Source organism: Microcebus murinus, chromosome 12 (genome assembly GCF_040939455.1).
Source record: "Microcebus murinus isolate Inina chromosome 12, M.murinus_Inina_mat1.0, whole genome shotgun sequence".
NCBI lineage: Eukaryota > Metazoa > Chordata > Mammalia > Primates > Cheirogaleidae > Microcebus > Microcebus murinus.
Genome location: NC_134115.1, coordinates 37,945,727 through 37,968,226, shown reverse-complemented (window position 1 = coordinate 37,968,226; position 22,500 = coordinate 37,945,727). Strand labels below are relative to the sequence as shown.

Sequence of the window (22,500 nt, the reverse complement as noted above, 5' to 3'; positions counted from 1 at the left end):
TTAGTTATTACAAATAATATCTATAGTTTATTAAGCACACCATTTGTGTCATTACTACATATCTGTCACAATATTTTCTTATCATCATTGGCTATTTTCTGTTATTATTCTAACTAGTTTTAAATGGAGTCGGCTCAGGAAACAGTTTGACTTTTGGAAAGTTTAATAAACAAAGAAAATAGTCAAATAAAATTTGTATATGAAGTCCTATGTCCTATGTCTGCTATAAAAGCAGAACTAAAAACACAGCATTTTGTCATGTGTTCTGAGCCTTCTAGTAAGTTTATAAATTAGAATGATAAAATGTATGAAGAATGCTATGATGAGTAAAAGGTACAAGACATTGCATAAAAACCTCAATGAGCTATAAAGAGGTGCTAATGCTCCATTGCTGTTCATTTATGAAGTCGCTGTGTCTGCATAAAATTAATTAGCTATACAGGTATACAAACATATGTTTCCAGGATCTGTCCACTGAGAACATCAATGGCCATATCCTCCTTTAATTACATCTCTTTAATGTCCATCATGAAATACTTAAAATTCCTGATCAGAATGCCTCAGTCCTGTCCCCTCACTTCTAAAATCCACTAATATCCCTGAGAAGTGGAGTTAGACTACTAAAAGCTAAAGGGAAGGAGATTGCAGGAATAAGCTATTGAACTGTCTTCTGTTCCCTAATTTGTGCAGTTAAAATATTAAATGACAAACAGCTTTCACGACTATTGACCTCAAAAGTCATGTCAGCTGTTTATTAACGATAGATCATTAATTTTAAGCATACATATGTCATAAGTTGATCACTCTCAGGGTTCACGTAGTTTATCACTTTATCTTTTGCCTACATCATCATCTAAAGAGCTAAACAATATTTGTCTTATGTTTTGCCTACATCATCATCTAAAGAGCTAAACAATATTTGTCTTACCTGTTTTGGCACAAAAATAGGAATGTTGACCAGTGGAACAGATGTGAGAATCCTGATATAAAACCATCCTCATATAGCCATCTAATCTTTGACAAAGCAGACAAAAATATACGCTGGGGAAAAGAATCCCTTTTCAATAAATGGTGCTGGGAAAACTGGATAGCCACCTGTAGAAGGCTAAAACAGGACCCACACCTTTCACCTCTCGTAAAAACCAACTCACGCTGGATAACACACTTAAACCTAAGGTATGAAACTATTAGAACTCTAGAGGAAAAAGTTGGAAACACTCTCCTAGACATCGGCCTGGGCAAAGAGTTTATGAAGAAGTCCCCAAAGGCAATCACAGCAGCAACAAAAATAAATAAATGGGACATGATCAAACTACAAAGCTTCTGCACAGCCAAAGAAATAGTCATGAAAGTAAGCAGACAACCTACAGAATGGGAGAAAATTTTTGCATCCTATGCATCCGATAAGGGACTGATAACTAGAATATACTTAGAACTCACGAAAATTAGGAAGAAAAAATCAAATAACCCCATTAAAAAGTGGGCAAAGGACTTGAACAGAAACTTTTCTAAAGAAGCCAGAAGAATGGCCAACAAACATATGAAAAAATGCTCAACATCTCTAATCATCAGGGAAATGCAAATCAAAACCACAATGAGATATCACTTAACCCCAGTGAGAATGGCCTTTATCAAAAAATCTCCAAACAATAAATGCTGGCGTGGATGCGGAGAGAGAGGAACACTCCTACACTGCTGGTGGGACTGCAAACTAGTTCAACCTCTGTGGAAAGCAATATGGAGATATCTTAAAGTGATACAAGTGAATCTACCATTTGATCCAGCAATCCCATTGCTGGGCATCTACACAAAAGATCCAATGACACTGTACAAAAAAGACACCTGCACTCGAATGTTTATAGCAGCACAATTCATAATTGCAAGGCTGTGGAAACAGCCCAAGTGTCCATCAATCCAAGAATGGATTAATAAAATGTGGTATATGTATACCATGGAGTACTATTCAGCTCTAAGAAACAATGGTGACATAGCACATCTTATATTTTCCTGGTTAGAGCTGGAACCCATACTACTAAGTGAAGTATCCCAAGAATGGAAAAACAAGCACCAGATATATTCTCCAGCAAACTGGTATTAACTGAGTAGCACCTAAGTGGACACATAGGTACTACAGTAATAGGGTATTGGGCAGGTGGGAGGGGGGAGAGGGGTGGGTATATACATACATAATGAGTGAGATGTGCACCATCTGGGGGATGGTCATGATGGAGACTCAGACTTGTGGGGGGAGGGGGGGAAATGGGCATTTATTGAAACCTTAAAATCTGTACCCCCATAATATACCGAAATAAAAAAAATAAAAATAAAAATAAAAAAAGAAATTTGTTAAAATGCTATATATGTTCATTCATTATGTGCATTATGTACATCTTACATTGGCACAAAATGTAGATAGTTATTTTGAAGTAAACATATGTAAAGTACTTTTCACATATAATATAAAGACTAAAGTATACTCCATAGTTTGTTCCTGATATCTAATACAGTAATTGATATTTAGCAAATGCTCAATACATCTTTGCTAGAGGAATGCAGGTGAGAAGGGAAGTAGAGAGGGAAGGATGGAGAAAGAAAGGTGAGTGGCTGGGCAGTAGTTGGATGGATGAATAAATTTGTAAGAAAGGAAGAATTTGGGTGGAAAGAAGAAAGTTTGTGATTTTCAGTGGGAAAAAAAGCAGATTTTGAGTGAGAAATATCGGAATGTGAGCCTGTTTTTTTTTTTTTTTTTAACTATGTGACCTTAGCCTTGGTATTACACCTGTAAAACGAAACAACAACAAAAAAATGGAGATGTTAATAACCATCTCATGTATTTTGAGAATTAAATCAGAAAATGTGTGGAAAATGCTCACTTTCACAATACCTGAAGTCTAATAGGTGATCCATAAATGTCAGTTTCTCCTCTTTTGCATAGCTTGGCCTGATTTTACCTTAAACACAGGTTTTTCAGTATTTTCAAGTTACAGTTGAACAGATGATTTGAAGGTGGGGAATGACACAGTTCCAACTCTTAGCACATCTCCCTCCTGTGCTTCTTTTTTTGGGAGTTTGCCACTAAGCAGGCGCCTTTTTTAACCTCACTGTTTGAATGAGCTCATCTTTAGAGAAAGTTTCCTTCTTGTACTCTGCTTTATTCTATTAGTAGGCAATATTGATTTGTAAAGCTAGGTGAAGTTGTCCCTAGGGCATATGACAATACTATCTGAAGATTGAATTGCAATGTAAATAATCATATAGAGGAACCTAAATAATTAATTAAAATATGTAGGCATTATGGTATATCTTTAAGTAACATATAAATTTGAAAATTAAAATATTTTATTCCTTATCGAAATAAAAAGAGAATTAAAACTTAACCATATTTGAAAGAAAAGAAAAATTAAGTATGTCAATTGAAAAAGAGAAGATTATTCTTTTTTTTTTTTTTTGACTAAAGAAAAGAAATAGAGGATGCCTGGCATGGAAGAGGCAAAACAGTATCCTTTGACATAAGAAAAGAAAGATGATAATAACACTGACCTTATGGAAGAAAAAAATTACAGATGACTAAAAACAGGAAAAGATGAATTAAAATGTACTAGCTGGGAGAAGGCTCACAGTGGGAGAAGAATGAATACTGGTTACTATTTCTAATACTTAAAAAATAAAAGAGTACTGAGCAATAATTACCCAATTATAACTGAGCCATGTTTTCCTGAAACAGAACTCTTTTCTTCAAAATTATGAATATTCTTCTCTTTTTCTTCTCTAACATACAAAATGAAGTCTTTGCTTAAAAATAAAAATGACTTCATTCTGTGCTTGTAGAAAATAATATATTAGGTATACAGAATTCAGTGGCTTCTGCATTTTTTTTCTTTTTTATGTGGGTGTCAAATCTGCTGTGAGAATATAACAAATTTTATTATGCTTAAGGTACATTTGGCATAGCATGGGATAATATACATTTTACATTATTTAGGAAGTTTTAATATTTATGAAAAATAAGCATTACATATGATTACCCTTTTCATAAAGTTGAAACAAAAAAGTGAATCAACATTTGACTTTATATAATTTCCCAGTAGATAGAGTATTTTTCAGAGTCTAGTATGTATAGGGAGCTGCAATTCAAAAAATATTGGACTGGAAGCTTAGAGTTCATAATGAAAGGCACAATAAAATAACCTAAGGTAAGGGTATATTTTTGAGAGAGTTCCATGGAGAGTTTTCTTATTGTTGGTTTATTAGATAACCATTTACTGAAAACATAATTTTACTTATTTAGAACATTTCTGAAAGGTTTTTTCCAGGTTTGTTGTACCAAGCCAAGTCAGTTTTTAAATTACATGGAGTTATAATTTCTTTACAGTCATTGCAGCAGCCTGCAAGAATGGCCAAGAATATCCCCACCTCCCACCCCCAAAACATAACCTGCTTTGTTTGCTTCTCTTCTTATCATTCATCCCCATTCTTGAGGGGCTAGCTCAGACTTTCTGCTAGTCTTCTTGAATGCCCACTGGTCTTTTAATTCAACAGATATTTATTTTGAACCTATTATTGTTGGTACTGGTGTACCAAGGAATGGACTTGACAGATGAGATCTCAGTCTTCATAGAATCTCCTATATCCTGATGAAAAAGTATTAATAAATAAGCACATTAAAAAATAAGTTTTTGATAAGTGCTATAATCATATATTGTGATCAATGCCAAAATAATTTATTAGTTTCTGAGATAGGTCATGCTACCATAAGATGAAACTTAGCTAACTATTTCATGCCAAAGTCTTTATCCAGTGTAAACATTTTGCAATTTTAGGTAAATACAAATACTTGTCCTGCCAGCCTTTCTACCCATCAAGCATGAAGTTGTTGCTGGAATATTTACAAGTAGCTCTGCTATAAACATTTTATTTTTAAAAATCTTCAAAATAAAACCAACCCTACTTGGTATGCATTGATCTTCTCTATTAAGGGCATTTGAAGATTCATACATAACTGCAGAAGGTTACTGCTGGAAAACTATGAGTATCCCTCATATAGTATATAGTAACTTGACTCTCTCTTCAAAAGAGTCCCTTATAACTCTATTAACAATGACCCAAAAGCTTCTGCAGCATTACATCACTTGATATAAAAAGGGAACCTGACTTAAAGTGGAAAAAGGAGCAGATGGCAAAGTGTGTTCTACACACATATATAAGGGTTTCTTTCTTTCTTTCTTTTTTTTTTTTTTTTTTTTGCCAGGGAAGCTGCTTCTCCTTTTAATCCAGTTCAGTATGTTCTAAAGCAGCTACTATTTCTGAAAGCATTGAACATGCAGGGCCAGTTTCTAAGTATGGACCCACAAGAGGCAGGAAGAAAATGATGTATGTTAAATGTCCTGGAAAAATGAGGAGGCTGCACTAGATGATTGCAAAGATCCCTTCCAGCTCTAACACTCCGCACCTCCTTTTTCCGCAAACCCCACATAGAAGTGACACCAGGATCTGTTCCGGCTCCCGACTGACATCACTGCTTTTTTCCTCTAATGCTTTGCTTTTCTCATTTCTTTTATGCCGCTTACATTTCAAGCATTTTACCTTTTTTCCCTCAACCTTCATCTTTATCCAGTTCAAGGACTGTAGGTCTCCTTTGCTCGTGAACTAACCTAGTGTCAGACCTACTCCCTAATCACTCAAATGGTTTATATTAATAGTTTAAGGCATCCTAATCCTAAATAATCATCCTATCACCACATTGTGTTTTTTCTGCTTACTGAAACTGGCTTTTGTAAAAATCAGATGTATTTGAGAGGCTCACCATTTAAGTTCATATAAGTTGTTAGCATTTTAGTGAAAGAAACACCTGAAAATAGGATTTATTTGTGGGAAGGGTGAAAATTCATAGTCAACATTCGTTCCCTGAATGACAAGGAAATATTGAACTAAGAGGGTTAAAAACAAGAATTGAAGGTTATGGGAAACTCCTTTACTTGCCTGTGTGAATGCTAATGGTCCTAGACCCTACTTTCCTGTGGATTTTTCCCCACCAGTTTCCAGGGTGGTTATAAGTAATGTGTATTAATAAAATTAGGAGTATAAAAGATCAGAACCAATTAATGGAAGAGTTAGGATTCAACATATGCAATTAAACTGGAAACCAAAATAAGTAAATGCATATAAAGAAAAGAAGAAAACTGTCATAAATCTAGATGGTGGGGGGTCAAGTCAGAAGCAAATGTGAAAGATTATTTAAGAAGCCAGTATCCAGGACTTATGCAAAAGTCAAAGGTCACCATGAAGTCATGCACATAAATGAGGTAAGGGATCAGTACACAGACTTGAGGTAGTGAAGACTAGAGAATCCTAAGTACTTATGGACCAGGACTGAAATAGAGATTGTAAGAATTTAGAAAGAAAAGGGCAACAAGTCAGAACAAGGAGTGCAAAGGAAATGAGGGCTGAGGTTAAGGCAAGCAGTAAAACAAAGCAGAAGGTCAAGAAACTTGTCCATACTAGCTGTTAGAAAACAAGGCCATGAAAATGTGGTAAACATTTGTCTCACATAGAAGACCTCGTGTACGTTTACTGCTTGCAGCAGGAAATAAATGACTGGATTTAAGAGCGGAGCTAGCACACACGTTGGAGGCTGCTGCTAATGGTTGTTAGGAAACCAGGATGTTTACTTTGTTATAATGGAACTATCAGAAATCAGGATTCCTTGGCAATCCTGCTGGAAAGATATGAAAATAAGTAGGATAAGATGGGTAGTGAGACAAATCTAATATTTCTGTGCTAGGCCTTTTACCCATATTAGCCCATTTAACCATGCTTGCAACAATTTGGGGAAATTAGCAGTCATCTCCAGCAGATAAAATAACTATGTCTGAGTAAAGTTAAATGAATTGACTATGATCATCCAGATGAGTTTTCAAGGACTCAGGCCCAAATAAATAAATTAACAGTGTAGGGATAAAACTCAGTTTTCTGATGTTATTGTACTTACAGTGATGGGCCACATGAAAATGCAACTTCAATGTTTTATACTTACAGAGTCTAACCAAGATTTTGGCAGGGGTGTAAATGTAGGAGCCACAGTAGTGAAAAAATAAAATAGGTATGTGGGCAGCATTGAATTGAAGCAAAAGCCCAGAGATGCTAAATGACAAACATAGGGAGGATATTTTCCTTGGCTACATTTTACAGAATCTCATTTGCTCTGAAGAATTTTATTTCCTCAGACTAATCAAATAATGTAAATAATAGTACTATATATCCAACAATCACTGTATGTTTAGTTAATGGCAGGTATGCTAAGTTCTGTACAGGTAAAATTTCATATACATATATATATATTTATGAATGTGTATATATATGTCTGTGTGTATATGTGTGTGTATATATATGTCTGTGTGTATATGTGTGTGTGTGTGTGTGTGTATGTGTGTGTGTGTAAAATTTTCATAAAATGCTGGGCATGGTGGCTCATGCCTGTAATCCTACAGTTTGGGAGGCTAAGGCAGGAGGATTACTTAAGGCCATCAGTTTGAGACTAGTCTGAGCAAGAGCAAGACCCTTCCTCTATAAAAAATAGAAAAATTAGCCGGGCATGGTGATGTGTGCCTGTCATCCCAGCTATTGGGGATGCTGAGACAAAGAATCACTTGGGCCTAAGAGTTGGAGGTTGCAGTGCGTGAAGATGACACCACTGCACTCTAGCCCAGGCAACAGAGTGGTGAGATCCTGTCTCAAAAATAAATAAATAAAATAAATCATAAAACCTCTTTAAGGTATTACTATCATTATCCTCATTTTATAGATGAGGAAGCTAAGATACAGAAAGATTAGAACACAAGCCCAGGTCCAAACACTTATAACAGATTTGGAGCAGAGATTCTCACACAATTGTCACTCCTTCATATTTTAGTCTTCAAACATTTTAAATTTATGCTCACGCACACAAAAATTAACTTATATAGGTGGCAATATTCAAACATAGATGAGCCGCCTCCTAATGATCATTCTTTGTTGAACAAGATAGAAAAAATTGTCTAAGTAATAAAACACTTATAATAACAAAATGTTCATGGCATTTAAAATTGAATTACCAATTCTCATGTATAGTTGATTTGCTTATTACCAATAAAATATTCAGTTTGGATGTCTATAGTTGTTCATTGAGTGTGCAAAACAGACTGTCATATGACAGGTGTAGTGGTGTTTTGAGACTAGCAGAGTTTTTATGGTATTTCCATTTGAAAATAAGGAAGCCATTTAGATAAAGTAACTGTCTTTACTGTAGAAATATTATCCAGAATAACAGCATACACTTGTTCATCTTCATTAGTTGAGTGGGGAATATTAATTGCTCTCTGAATGCAATCATCCATCATATAATTTCAGATAAATGGTGCATGTTTGATTGAATATATTTTTCTCTGAAACAAATGGTTGCACAGTAGCAAGTAAATAATATCTATATTTAGATACACCTTATTTTCTGAGAAACATTGAAACATCCAGAAACAACTTCTGATATAGTTTCACATTTTTCATTCTGATCTTCAGACTGTCATGTACTTAGAAAAATCAATGAGAATTTTGAAACAATTTTATAAAGGTGAAAATATTTTACAATATAGTTTTTAGTTTAAAATGCTCATATTTTTCCAAATCTGGAACAAGTTTTAGTGCTGTGGCTATAATTTAATAGTTTCTCAAATTTGTCAGTGAAATATAAGAAATTTGTCCAAGATAAAAGGTTAAATATCTAAAGATATAATTTTATCTTACTTACCAAAACCTTAATACTTTTATGGAAAACTGAGAGGATAATTACATAAAACAGAATATAATGGAAAAATGATCACTAATGTATGTACTTCAGCATATTTATACATAATCACTAATGAAGCCATCTAGAAAAGCCATTTAACAATGTTCGTTAGTAATATGTACAGACAAATTAGTTGATCATTAGCAAAATCCAGCTGCTGGGATATTTTTGTATGATATATCAAATTAAAGGAGGTATTATTTTGTAGCCTAATATGCTTCACATTTTATAATTTATCAATATATTAATACTAAAAATGACATATTTCTTGAATTTAGAAACAAAGGGAACCATTGATAAATTATATTTTTTAATTTAACATTTTCCCCAATATTAATTTATCATAGATTATAGAAAAAATTAAAAATTAACATGGAATATGATACAGCTTGTGATTCTTACAGGCTGAGTGAAACTAGCTCTTTTTAGAAATCATTTGATGAAAATAAATATTTCTTATACAACAGCACAGACTAGTGGCCATGCCTTTGTAGCAAATGTGTGCTTTGTTCTGGGACATGTCCTCTGAGGTGGTCATCTGTATATACAGTTCAATTGTATTAAATAAGCTGTATATTTAAATAGTAATTATGATACAGTACAGTTTTATGGAACTTAAGATTACATTAGCCAACTATTTTATTAGTTCTATTTTGCATTTACTCCAAATTTCCCAGAAATTATTCTCAAAATGATAGGTAAAAAATATATGCATAAATGCTATGGCAGATCGTGAGTATAAAGAATATCTTGTTAAAATGGACATTTTTATGATCTATATTTTTTGTTTTAAAATTTCACTATTACTAATCATTTATAATCAAGGGTATTTTTCTTTCAGAATAGATGCAGATATACATAACACTATAGCCACTTGTTATAGATGCCAACATGCTTATCACAATACTCTCAACTTACATGAATTCACTTTATATGGTGCTTTTCTAATATTTAAACATTATTTCTCCCATTTTAAGTGTTTTGCTAATTGTTAAAATAGTTGCCCAAATAATACTTTTTTATCTAAGCAACTTCTGAACAAATTTGTCTGTAAACAAAGGTATGCTACTTAGGCCAAGGAAGAGTTATAGCAGATAATTTCTGAACTGTCTCCTAATAATGTGAATAGAAGAAAATGATGAACAAATCAGTTCAAAGATGATTGTCAGACCTCATTTGGCCTCTAAAGCTTGAATAAATGAATAAATATCCATTCCCAAAATATTAATGCATAATGAGACTTTCCTGCATTAACTATACATACCATCTGGAGCTGTAGCGAGAATAGTCTTCATATTCTGCAATATGCAGTAGATTTTGAAATGTAATTATTAATTGATTGTTAATTAAGTGATTCACTGACTAATAGTAAAAAGAAGACAAACTATTAAATGTCCCCAAATAATCAGTGTAGTGAATAAGAAGCCCAGGATAATTTAAAAGTGTTTAAATTCTCATAAAGGGAAAATCTATCCTATAACTTCTGAAAGGCTTGTGTTGGTCTGTGACTTATAACAATAATTTTAATTTGGATTCTAGTCCCAAGTCTACCACTTACTATCTCTGCCATCTTGAGAAAAGTTGCCCATCTTTCTAAGCTTTAATTTCTTAATCTGTATATTGGGTATAGTGTTAATGAGCTAATAGTGTTCTAGTGATGACTAAAAGAATTAATGTTTGAGAAAACTGAGACTAGCAAAATAGGAGCAAAATATTTGATTATTCCAAGATTTATATTCTCAGTCTGTATTTGTGGCTATTTTATTTGTTTATTTGTTCATGCAACTATGATTTTAACAGCCCTGCTTAATTTTTTTTTTATGGGGAAAGATCATAAGTACCAACCACATCTGATTTCATTTTTACTTCTAAAAACATATTCCCCTGGGATATAGGGCCAACATAATAAATTAGAAAAAGACTTCATTGCTATACTTTTTTTAATATGAAGAAAAATTCAGTAGCATAACTTATATCTTATAAAGTTTGATGATACTCTATTATGTCCTCTTTATTATTCAATAGCAAAGTATTATTTTAAGGCAAAACTCTTAGACACTATTCTCTTATTCCTGTTAAAATATACTCACAAACACAATTATAGGGAGAATATCCATTCTGTAGTGTCACAGTTCTGATACATTATAGATGTCTTCAACAGCAGATGTCCCAGGTTTCGAACAAGAAAGAAGTTTCTTTGGTACCTTTCACAACTTTCCTGAGACTGATCTCTCTCTCATGTTGAAGACTCTCTCTCAATGGATGTTTAAAGTTTATTTGTCACAAATTCTGAACTCCTGTCCCTGTCTTATACAGCATAAGAAATAACCAATAATCAAAATAGAAGAGTTAATTTAAGTCACAGTTATCACAGGTAATGATCAAAATATTTGCTTTAGAACTACTGTGTTTCCCCAAAAATAAGACAGGGTCTTATATTTATATTTCCTCAAGAAGACACCCTCAGGCTTATTTTCAGGGGATGTGTTATTTTCCCTTCAAAGCCACAGCTTGCAGCACACATAGGATGGCTGGGACCTGACAGAGGGAGCCCACCTTGTTGGTGGGGCTGCCCGCATCTTTCCGGTCACCTCTGGGATAGTAGCTGTCACGATGGGGCAGATGAGAAGGGCTGCTCATCTTCTTAACCTCTCTGTGACGAAATGCATGAGCTGTGCAGGTATGGTGTGTAGCCACGCCCATCACTAGGTCTAATTTTCGGGGTAGGGCTTATATTGGACAAATGCTTAGAAATCCTGCTAGGGCTTATTTTATGCATAGGTCTTATTTACAGGGAAACATGGTATAATTCATTATGAACATTTATTCATTTGGATAGTTATCCTATTAAAGACAAAACAGCCTTTGGAATTTTGCAGACATGGGCGAGTAGATCCTACATGAAATGATACTTTTCTACATCAACTGTGGCTTCATCCTTACCTAGAATGTCTCCTCTGAAACATCACAATTTACCTTGTTTCTTTGTGTCTTTTGATCTTCAGGTGTGAACCACCATACCGTCTTATTTTGCATCAGAAACTACTCTGAATTGTAAATCTAAGCTATAAAACACCCTAGAAAAATACACACATGCACTTCACACAGCATTGTACGGACCTTTTTAGAAGGCTCATAGGAACTCCAGATTAATCCTTGAATCCCACAGAAGTTAACTGAGAGAAAGTCAAAATCTCTGTGGTTTAGGATTTTACTACTCTCCCAGTTGGTGATTGCCAACCTATGTTTTCTACAGTATTTTCCGAGGATACGTTAGCACGTGGAAAGAGAGGGTTCTATGGTAGAAATATCAAAATGGCGTTCTTTCTCTAACATAATCCTGATCTTAAGTGAAGCCATGGATGTACTTTTCAAACCCAAGTGGTTTTAGTCACTTTGTGTAAACAACGTTACAATAGTTACAAGTTGCAGGTTATGCAGAAATAATCTGATCCCTAACCCTATCATAAAGAAGGTATCAAATTTATGTTTTTAACCCACAATCAGAAAACATTTTATTTTGTATAGCCTCCTGCTTTTTAGAACTTTATTATGTCTTAGAGATTATCCACCTCTCCTGGCCTCTGTGTAGATGTGAATCTAAGTGAAATCCAGAAATGTCCAATAAATGTCCCCATTTGATTTGTGTTAGAACTGAGATTAGAATTCAAGTATTCTCAGTTAAAATTCAGTGTGCCTTCTTTCCTAATCTCTTAGACTGAACTCTTCAACTGTTCACAGATTATAGGGATTCAAAGACTTTTTCACTAATACATTCATATTAGGTAAAGAAATGATCCCCTGGGAATTTTATGTTTTCTGTTTGCAATAAAAATATTTTCAAGCTTTTAAAAGTTCTGGGTGGTAACCTGCCATTTAGATTTACCTAAGTGAGGTTAGGTTGGGTGAGAGACAGTGTGCTTCAGTGACGGTGTCAAGCTGTGCATTTTCCAGGTAACCCTCGGTTTTCCTGTTCTTCACCTCTCCCTCACTGGGTGGTTTTCCACTGCTTCTCAGTTGTGTTTTACCTTCCACCAAGTGCTGTTGCTATCAATTCCTTCATCAATGCTAGTGTGTTAGCAGTCCTGCCTGCTAGCTTTCCTGAGGGTATCAGCCTCTTAATAAGGATCCAGGCAGAAGGCAGAAGCACAAAAGTGCTGAGGGTAGAATTTTACTCCAGAGCAGGCATAGTACCATTCTGGGTTCTCAGGAGATATCTGGGCAGATAGCTTCCTCTTCTGCAGCTCTACAGAGCTACCTGTGACTAAGTTGGCAATCTATGGTGCCTTCATATATTACACTTAATAGATTAATCTACTTTCAGGATTGATCTCTGAGTCTTCTATCTCCCCATGCCTCTTTATGCTTATTCCTCTGAACTACATAACAGTATGGCAGAAATGGAGCAAACTTTAAATTGCATGTAGAGAAATAACCCCTGTGGCAGCTGAACAGGTGAAAGGGGGGTTAAATTCACTCTTATCTTTTATATGCCTACAGGGCCTTATTTGCTGGTGTTTAAATCTCTGGGAAAAAGCAGTCGAAAATTTTAGTATTTTGCTACCTCTGCTGCTGTATTCCCTCAGGGGCAGTGCCCTATTTCTTACCATTATTCATTGTCGTTCTGCTCCTAAATAGCAATACTTCTGAGGATGATTGTGTAGTATTGCAGATGCTGCTTTACTTGAGCTAGGAAGACATTCCAGAAATGCTGTCACCAAAAATGTGCTTCTAAGAAGGATGTTATTTTGCCACGAGTGGATGAGATCATATGTTATATTTAGGATTCTTAGGGAAGGCAATTGCTAATGGGTTACAGCATAGATCTAAACTTTATATTTTAAGTTACATGAGCTTTAAAAAACAACTTTTCTTTGTTCTAGTTGATAGAATTTTATTAAAAGTGCTTAATCATTTCATGAATATGATCACACAAAGAAATATGTACAATTTCTATAAAATTAAACCAGTTAGTGGCATTTTCATATCAGTGATACCCAGATTGCTGAGACTTTTTTATTTTGTTATTTTTGCTCATGTTAAATTTTTAGTGAATCTTGTTGCACCTCCAATATAACAAGGCAGTTGGAAGATTTTGCTCCTTCCCCACTCCTCAATTTTATATAGTAGTGAATCAAAGACTTGAAATAGTTGCTCCAAAATATAACATGCTTATTTCAGTAGTTCTGTCTTATTTTAGGTTCCTAAAAAGTGGGTTATTGACCTACTGAGAAAACTTATTTTCTGTAGATAAGATCTAAATGTCTGGTTCTTTTAAGCCTGATTTTCCTAGAAATCAATTTCACTGAATTTCACATTTCTATTTATTTCTAGCACATTCAAAATTAAAACCGAACACTCTTTAAGGATATAGTTTCAGTCTTTCACATAATTTCAAACTGTCTCAAAATATAATATATATTTCTCAAACCACAAAGTTTTGTATGGGCATGAAGAAAGAAAATATCATTTACAATAGTTATATTTAAAAGCTGTTTTCTTTCACTAGTTGCATAAGATGCTTTTGTGAGTTTTTTAAATATATTTTTCTTTTAGAGAAAGCATGTGCTTTTCATGAAAAATTATGTATTTTTACATTCTTGTTTTTCAAAAACATTGAAATGTATTTACTTTAAAGAAATGAAAAACATTTTTTAAATGCATCACTCTTCAAAACAACAAATAGAAATTGTCAAAGAAAAACAAACTCACCCACATTACAGTAAATTTGGTTAGCAAGAAAGTGTAGCTATACAGTAATAGCTTTTAAGCAGATTATCTAATTTTCAAATAGTGCATATTGCACTTTGTGTGAAACTGAGATGGAAGAATACAATTCAATTGGATTAAATACCTTTAAAAGTGGGGTTTATCGGTGGTCAATTTAATTTGCATTTAATACCTTTTTGCTAGATTTTTTCTCTCACCTTTTTTCTCTCTCTCATTTTTAAAAGAATCTTTCCTTGCAAGGGAAGAAAGTGTTTAAGCCATTTTAGCCTATGACCACTGATTCAGAAAGAAGTTATCTATATGAGCCCCATAAACTAGCCTGCAGAAGCCAATCTGTAGCCTCTGGTGGCTAAGTAGCCTGCTGCCGGGTCTCCCAACAGCCATGTATATCTACTAAGTGGAGAGGATCACTATGGTTTATTTGGGGAAAACAAGGGCAGATAAGCAGTGATTGCATCCCACATTCAAGGTAGTGACAATTAGGTTGTAGTGATCTGGCTGCCTGTGTAATTGGAATTCTTATTACATGGTTTGAGCAGAAGTGCCTCTGCTTCTAGGACTCCCTATTAGATGTATCTAAAATGTTTTGACCAATTGTTGAACATGCTGGATGGCTATTTACTTAAAGCTACAACTGGCATGTGTAAAAACTGTGTAAGTGTTTCTAATTCAGTGACATCCAACTACAAAAAGCTGGAAGACATTAGGGTTCTTTGGTCATCAGGGTACTCATTTTTATTGATCCATTGAACCAATAAAGCTTGCTAATCTCACTTCTTCCTGTAGCTTGAGCTTATTTTTCTAGATGGAGTTTTACTAAACACTAATTTTGCTATTGCTATTCACTATTTCTATTCTGGTTGTATCCTCATTTTGAAGCAAAGCCATTCATTACTGGAAACAGTTGTGTATGTCTTTGTAATTCTGATTGCTCTACACTTGAACTAAAGGCTATTTAGGAGAATGGTATTAAAGCTGCTGGATTTTTTCCTCAGAAATTAGAATAATTCAAATTGTGAAGCTCCAATTTTAAATCACAGATGTCTCATAGTCTTTGTTTTCCAAACAGATATAACATTGTTTTGTTGATTATTTTTATCTTCAAATCTTGACTTCTCTATGACTCACATGATGATACCAAGGCAATTGTATCCAATTTGAGAAATCTACCTGAAGTAGGAGGATAAAGGAGGAAAAAAGCTTAGAATTCATATAGTCGTATCTCCTACCCCCTTTAATAGTTTCCCCAGTAAAAAGAAAACTGAGGATCAGACTTAGTGACTTCACTTAGGACACAGACAGATATGACATTTTTACCCCGGAGTTTTAGTTTATAAGTAAAATGTTATTCATGCAAGGAGAATTTCATTCAGGCAGAAATTAACATGTGCTTGAGTTCACAGTTATAATCTGGCTTACTTGTGCAACTCTCCCTATTTTATACAGCAACTCCCATTTTGTTTCTATATAAACATATACAGTTGATAGGACTTGCAAACCTTAAATTTTGGTAGAGAAAACTCATGTAAGCCATTCGTTCTTATGACTTTATTTTGGCATAGCATGAAAATAATTGGCTATGGCGACATAAACAATTTGGATGTTTTAGAATTGACATAAGGAAAAAAAAATTGTCTTGCTTTGTATTTATTTTCTGCTGATGCAAATGATAGTTTTATATTGTCAAAGTACAGATCGGATGGTCACTTTTATAATTTATAATAATTAAATTATTTCAAGTTCTTTTCACAATTAAGTCATATTTTTGATGATCTGAATTTCTGTCCCACAAGGTATTGAGCTATAAAGATGCAAAGAGTTTTGTGACTGACAAATCTATGTATATGCCTTTTTTATATAGTCAATTGAAAACTATTTAAGTTTGCTTTTTTCATGATCATACTTTTTTTTTTTTAAACCAAGCCTAATCTTAAACAATAGCAGAGTAAAGTATTTGGAATCAAGACCAGAGATTAAAGCTTATTGCCAGTGTGGGGGCTGGCATAAAGAGCCATAATTGTTAAACTAATCCGGGTGAGAAGTGAAGATCTAAACTAAAGTCAGGGCCATAGGGATGGAGGGAAATAATGGATATAATAATAACACAACATTTTGTACCCGTTATCTAGAGAACTGAGTGATTACAATTCTCTGAGGCGAAGTGAATAAAAGAGAAATCTAAATTGACTCCAAAGCATCTATCTGATATGTGCAAATAGGCAAATATTTTCAAGGTATGACGGTAAAGTGTGTAGGCAGTCTGTTCAGATTCCAGCTTTAATATTTATTAGCCATGTGAATTGGGGCAAGTAGCTTTACCTCTTTGAGCATCAGTTTCTTCATCTTCAAAATGGTAATAATATTTCCATTATTAAGTTGTAGAGTAACTAAATATGATATTAAAAGTGTCAGATACAAAGAAAGTGCTCAATAAATGCTGCCTATTGTTATCATTCACTGATAGAATACAGAAGCAGATTAATAGAATAAAGGTGATTGGACATTTTCACGAGTTGAAACAAAGGTGTCTTTGGGAGATCCATGTAGAAATGTTTAAGAGTAAGTTTGATGCATAGGTTTGGAGGATATATAGATTTGGTATTTACCCATAATGGGTTATTATTGAAACCATGTCTTTGTATGAAGCCATAGTGAGAGATATTATAGAATGAAAAAGGCAATGTATTAAAGATGAAGTTCTGAGAAAACAATATCATGAAATACACATAGTCATTTCATTAAGAAAAAAATAATCAAAGTTATAAATTAAAAACTAGAGAAAAGAAGTGTCATGGAAGTCAGGAGAGAAATTGCAGGATGGTAACCCTAGCCAATAGAACCAAATGTTAGGATGAAACATAAAATAACTTAAATTTAAATCTGTATTGGCATTGTCAATATGAAGATCACTACCAACTTCAGACACATCAATGTCAATAAAAAGCATCTCCAAGGAAGTGTACAAGGTGTAATGAGAGGTTTGGAAATGGAGCCAGTAAAGATAAAATGCTTTTTGAGAAAGCATGACTGAGAAAAGAATAGAGAAAAATAATAATTATATAAGATGCAAAGCCTAGACGGGTTTTGTTTATTTCCTTTGTTTTCCTTTCCTTAAGATGAGATATTTGAGCTGTCTTTCAAGTTTCCTTCAGTGGAATTATTTTCTAGATATTGAAGTTGCTGTTTAACAAAACATATTTTTGTATAATATGTTAGGTGACACTTTTTCCAACAAAATTAAGAGTTGCTCTCTCAAATATTCATAGTAAATTTCCATGGAAAACCTGTCTGAACTAAATCATCCCTTAAATGTAAAGTGATTATATCAGTTTCCCATCTAAAAACTTTTGTGCAATTTGTGAAATCTGGCAAAATTTCATGTGTGTGTCCTGCTGCTCTTTGATATCTAATTGTTCAATTCGTATTTTATGGTAGGCTATCTGAGTGTTATGTTAAATGCTGATAAAATTGGTGCTCAATAAGTCAATGGGCCCTTGAATGTTTATCTAGGCTTATCAGTCAAAATGATCCGTGAATCATTGGTGAATCATCCTTGAACGGTGGGTGATAGGGTTTTGATGTTTGGCCTCTGCAAATCTCATGTTGAAATTTGATCCCCAGTGTTGGAGGTGAGGCCTGGTGGGAGGTATTTGAGTCATGGGGACAAATCCCTCAGTAAATGGCTTGGTGCCTCCCCATGAAAATGAATGAGTTCTCACTTTATTAATTCATGTGAGAGCTGGTTGTTTAAAAGAGCCTAGCACCATCTCCTCCCCCACTTGCTTTTTATTTCACCATGTGACACACCTACACCCTCTTTGCCTTCCACCTTGATTGGAAGCTCTCTGAAGCCCTCACTAGAGGCAGACACTGATGCAACACTTCTTGTACAGTCTGCAGCAACGTGAGCCAGATAAACTTCTTTTCTTTATAAATTACCCAGCCTCGGGTATTTCTTTTATAGCAGCACAAAACAAACTGAAACAGTGCATAGCTCTCTGATTGCCAGGTAGCTGTCAACAAGCTACCCTTTGTGTGTCTCAGATGACAAGGAGAAAGGGATCTGAACAGGCATTAGAAAGCAGAGATTCCTCTAGTGTGTGCACACTCTCAGCCCTAACCTGCCCTGGCCTTTACCAAAAGAATTAATACATTAGTGTCTTTGTGCAAAATATCTAATACTGCATTTATTGGGGAGGTATGCAGTGTGAGTAGCAGTGTACTACCAGATGCCAATGTTGAATATCTAACAGCGAAGCTTACTTTAGACCCATGGGCCAGCAAGAATATGAAATGATCATTGGTCAAGCATATTCTATTAATATCTCATTTAGATGGGCATATATATGCTTCTATCATTTAAGCACAAATAAATGATAATGTAGGCTTTCTGCTTCCTGAACAAGGGCCAAAGTTAATTGTCAGAAGCCTGCTGTCTTGCTGTTATTTCCTCACTTATCTTTTCTTCCCCAATTTTTTGGGATAAACTGTTATTATTAATCAGGAAGCCATTACTAAGGACTTTCATTAATAAGGAACTAAATCTGTCAGAGATGGGCCACTAAGACTTGGAATGAAGGAAGTGGACTGTCAGACTGGTCAAGAGTTGTGAATTAGCAGGATGGTGAGATTGCTGGTAGGCTGGGATGATGAAGGTTCTGGTTAGAGGGTGTGTGGAGAGGGAGAACCAGGTCAACCTGGATAGGGAAGTAGGAACAATCAAGAGGCTGTGACAGACTGCAAGAAGAGTCAAAGGTTGGGACTTATACTGGAGAAATGATTTAGAGAAAGGGATAGAAGTTCAATAATCAGAGGTTATTATAAAAAGATAGAATTTCAGTAAGACACAATTACTTTTAGCTTTACCTGTGAATTGATGGCAATTGTTTACATGATTATATTTTATGATTTTTTATGAAGGCATTCATAGACTGTGTTCGTATCTATCTCTTTATTATACGTATCTTTTATTAGGTAATTAGATATATGCGATATTTGTTTATAGAATTCTTTTATTAAAAAGGCCAAAAGACTTTCAAGAGAAGTACCCATTGTTATCTTTTCACTCCTTCCTGCAATTGTGTGCCTTGAAAACCCTCAGAAACTCCCATTTATATAATTTATTCTGTAATTAGAAGAGAAGGTATACTCTGTGAATTTCCCCTTTTCCCCCATATTACATATCTCCTTAACTGCTGCTGTTCATAATATATTTTATAGTCAGTTTAGTGTTCTAAGAATTAAAATCAGTGGCCTTGGGAATTTGTGACTCTGATGCTTATGGAATTTTTGAAAATGTTAGTATGTATAAAGAATTAAATTGGCTTCTTAGTTTATAATGATAGATATTATGGGCTTAAATGTATATAGCATTTTTCCCCCATAGGACACTTGTTTGTGTGTGTGTGTGTGTGTGAGAGAGAGAGAGAGAGAGAGAGAGAGTTATTTACTTCTTTTTGTGAAAGCTAAAAGCAAAATATGAAGTACCAGAAAATGAAAACAATATGACACAGAAAAAATGAAATAAAATGAAACAACAGGAAAATGAGCTGCTAAAAGCAGAGAAAAAATTCAAGCTCTTCTAAGAACAACTTGTATAACATTGGTCAGTGATCCAACCTGCTTGAAAATGTTTCCTAAAGCTTAAACAGAGAGGGAGCTTCAGCGATATCTATCTCAAAGTGAAATGCATTCTATAAAGCTTTAAAAAATGATTTCATAATAAATCTATAATAACTTATAAATCATCTTGCAGAAAGAAAGGGTAACAGTATTCCAATGTGAAAGTTTTGAGTACCACTATTAGTAAATAATTTATTCCTGGAAAATAAAGCACTAAAGGGCTGTTTTAGGGAAATGTGAAGTTTATAGCACAAAAAGCTCAAAATTGCATTCAGATCTTCCAGATGTTGTATTTGTTAATGATAATATATAAATGCTTAAGATATTCAAGAAGAGAGAAGTGAATATAGAGATCCAATTTAAAAGCTATTTTAAGTCTTACTTAAATTCCATAATTTAAATTCCAACGTATTATAAAAGATGCTTAATACTCTGAGTGCTGATGTACACACTCAAAAAGGAATTTCAGTTTTATTTTTAAACTCCCAGATATAATCCTATATAGAGATAATGGATTTGTAACTTTTTGGCTCGTTTTCAAGAAAACTGATTCTAAGATTGCCTGGGGTATATTGGGAGAGGGATATGAAAAGTAGAATCCATTAGAAATTGCTACTTTTAAAAAAATATCCATGCAAGTTCAAGGACTTTGACTAGAAAAAAAAAATAAAATAAAAATAAAAAAAATATCTTCTACATTTGATAATTTGTAAAATATCATTCTCATTTCTTCCTCTGGCGTTCATTTCCACTTACCTAGTGTATGTGCCTTGTAGACACAGGTAGCATATTATTGTAGCTAGAATGAAAGGCTCTGAGTCAGACTGCCTCTATTTCAGTTCAAGCTCTACCAATTTATCGATGAGGAGGCTTTGACAAAGTAACTAAAATTCTCTTTGCCTCAAATATCTCATCTGAAAAGAATGGAAATCAGCAGTAAGTATCTTCTACCTCACTGAGTTGTTCTGAAGCTTAACATAATGTATAGAAGGCACCTGGCACAAAGTAACTTCTAAATAAATGCTATTTTACTTAGGTTCTGATAAACTCAGCAGAAGGTTATAGTAGTACCATGTAAGATTTTTAACAAAATTCATTAAAGACATCTAAAAAAAAAAAACACAGGAGTTTGGATTTTGTTTTATCAGTCCTAAGCAAGAAACGTTGCTCAAATTATACAGAGTAGCAATTTCTTCCCTTCAAAACTGAAAGTCATTTATGGGACAGTGAATGGAGATTTTGACATTGACCATTTCAGACATGAGTAGGCGGCACTAAGACCTTCCAATTAACATATATTAATATCTTTAGCCCCTGCTAAGTAGTCAAGATTCTACTGGATGTTAAATACACACAAAATATAGAACAAGATTGCTAAAAATTTGGTTGAGGAAATAAGGCACATCTGCGAAAACATATGATGGAGTGTGTGTTAGTATTAGAATAAGCCTATGAGTACATCAGTAATGCAACGGAAAATATGGCTTTATGGACTAGGTGAGATTAGAGCTTGGTTTAGAAAGAATGAGTAGCATTTGAATAGGTAGCAAGTGAACATTCTAAGAAAAAAGAAATGTTGAAAGCATAAGTGTGTGTGGAAAAGGGATCAGATATAGGGAATCATGATGAATCCTAAAAACTTATTTCTTTATGATCAATAATGACAGAAATGTTGCTGATTCTTTTTTGTTTGTTTGTTTGTTTTTGAGGCAGAGTTTCACTCTGTTGCCAGGGTTAGAGTGCCGTGGCATCTGCCTAGCTCACAGAAACCTCAAACTCCTGGGCTCAAGCAATCCTCCTGCCTCAGCCTCCTGAGTAGCTGGGACTACAGGCATGCGCCACCATGCCTGGCTAATTTTTTCTATATATTTTTAGTTGGCCAATTAATTTCTTTCTATTTTTTAGTAGAGACAGGGCCTCGTTCTTGCTCAGGCTGGTTTCGAACTCCTAACCTTGAGAGATCTGCCCGCCTTGGCCTCCCAGAGTGCTAGAATTACAGGCGTGAGCCACCGTGCCATGCCCAGATTATTTTTTGGACCTCAGGAGCAAATGACCAGCCTGTCATTAAGCAATTGATGGTTCCATCAGTTCTTTGTCACCAATTTGATTTTCTGCCATGAAATATGTGATTTTAAATGAAATGTTTAATTATGGGTGACTTCTCTTTGAGCTGTATTCATGTGATGGATAATCAGCTATTGACCTGCATATTCTTTATCCTGATATGTTAAGGTTTTCATGTACATTGTTTATGATAGTTATAGCCTCAGATATTTTATGTTTACTACTGTGATGTTAATTTGAAAATTGTCAACTCTCCCAGAGTACTA

At 34.3% G+C, this 22,500-nt stretch overlaps 1 protein-coding gene across 40 annotated transcripts in view; it reads left to right on the top strand.

Moving 5' to 3' along the window:
* PTPRD (protein tyrosine phosphatase receptor type D) overlaps positions 1–22,500 on the top strand; it is a 2,082,753-nt gene that overhangs the window by 517,418 nt on the left and 1,542,835 nt on the right. The gene's annotated exons all lie outside the window — the stretch shown is intronic.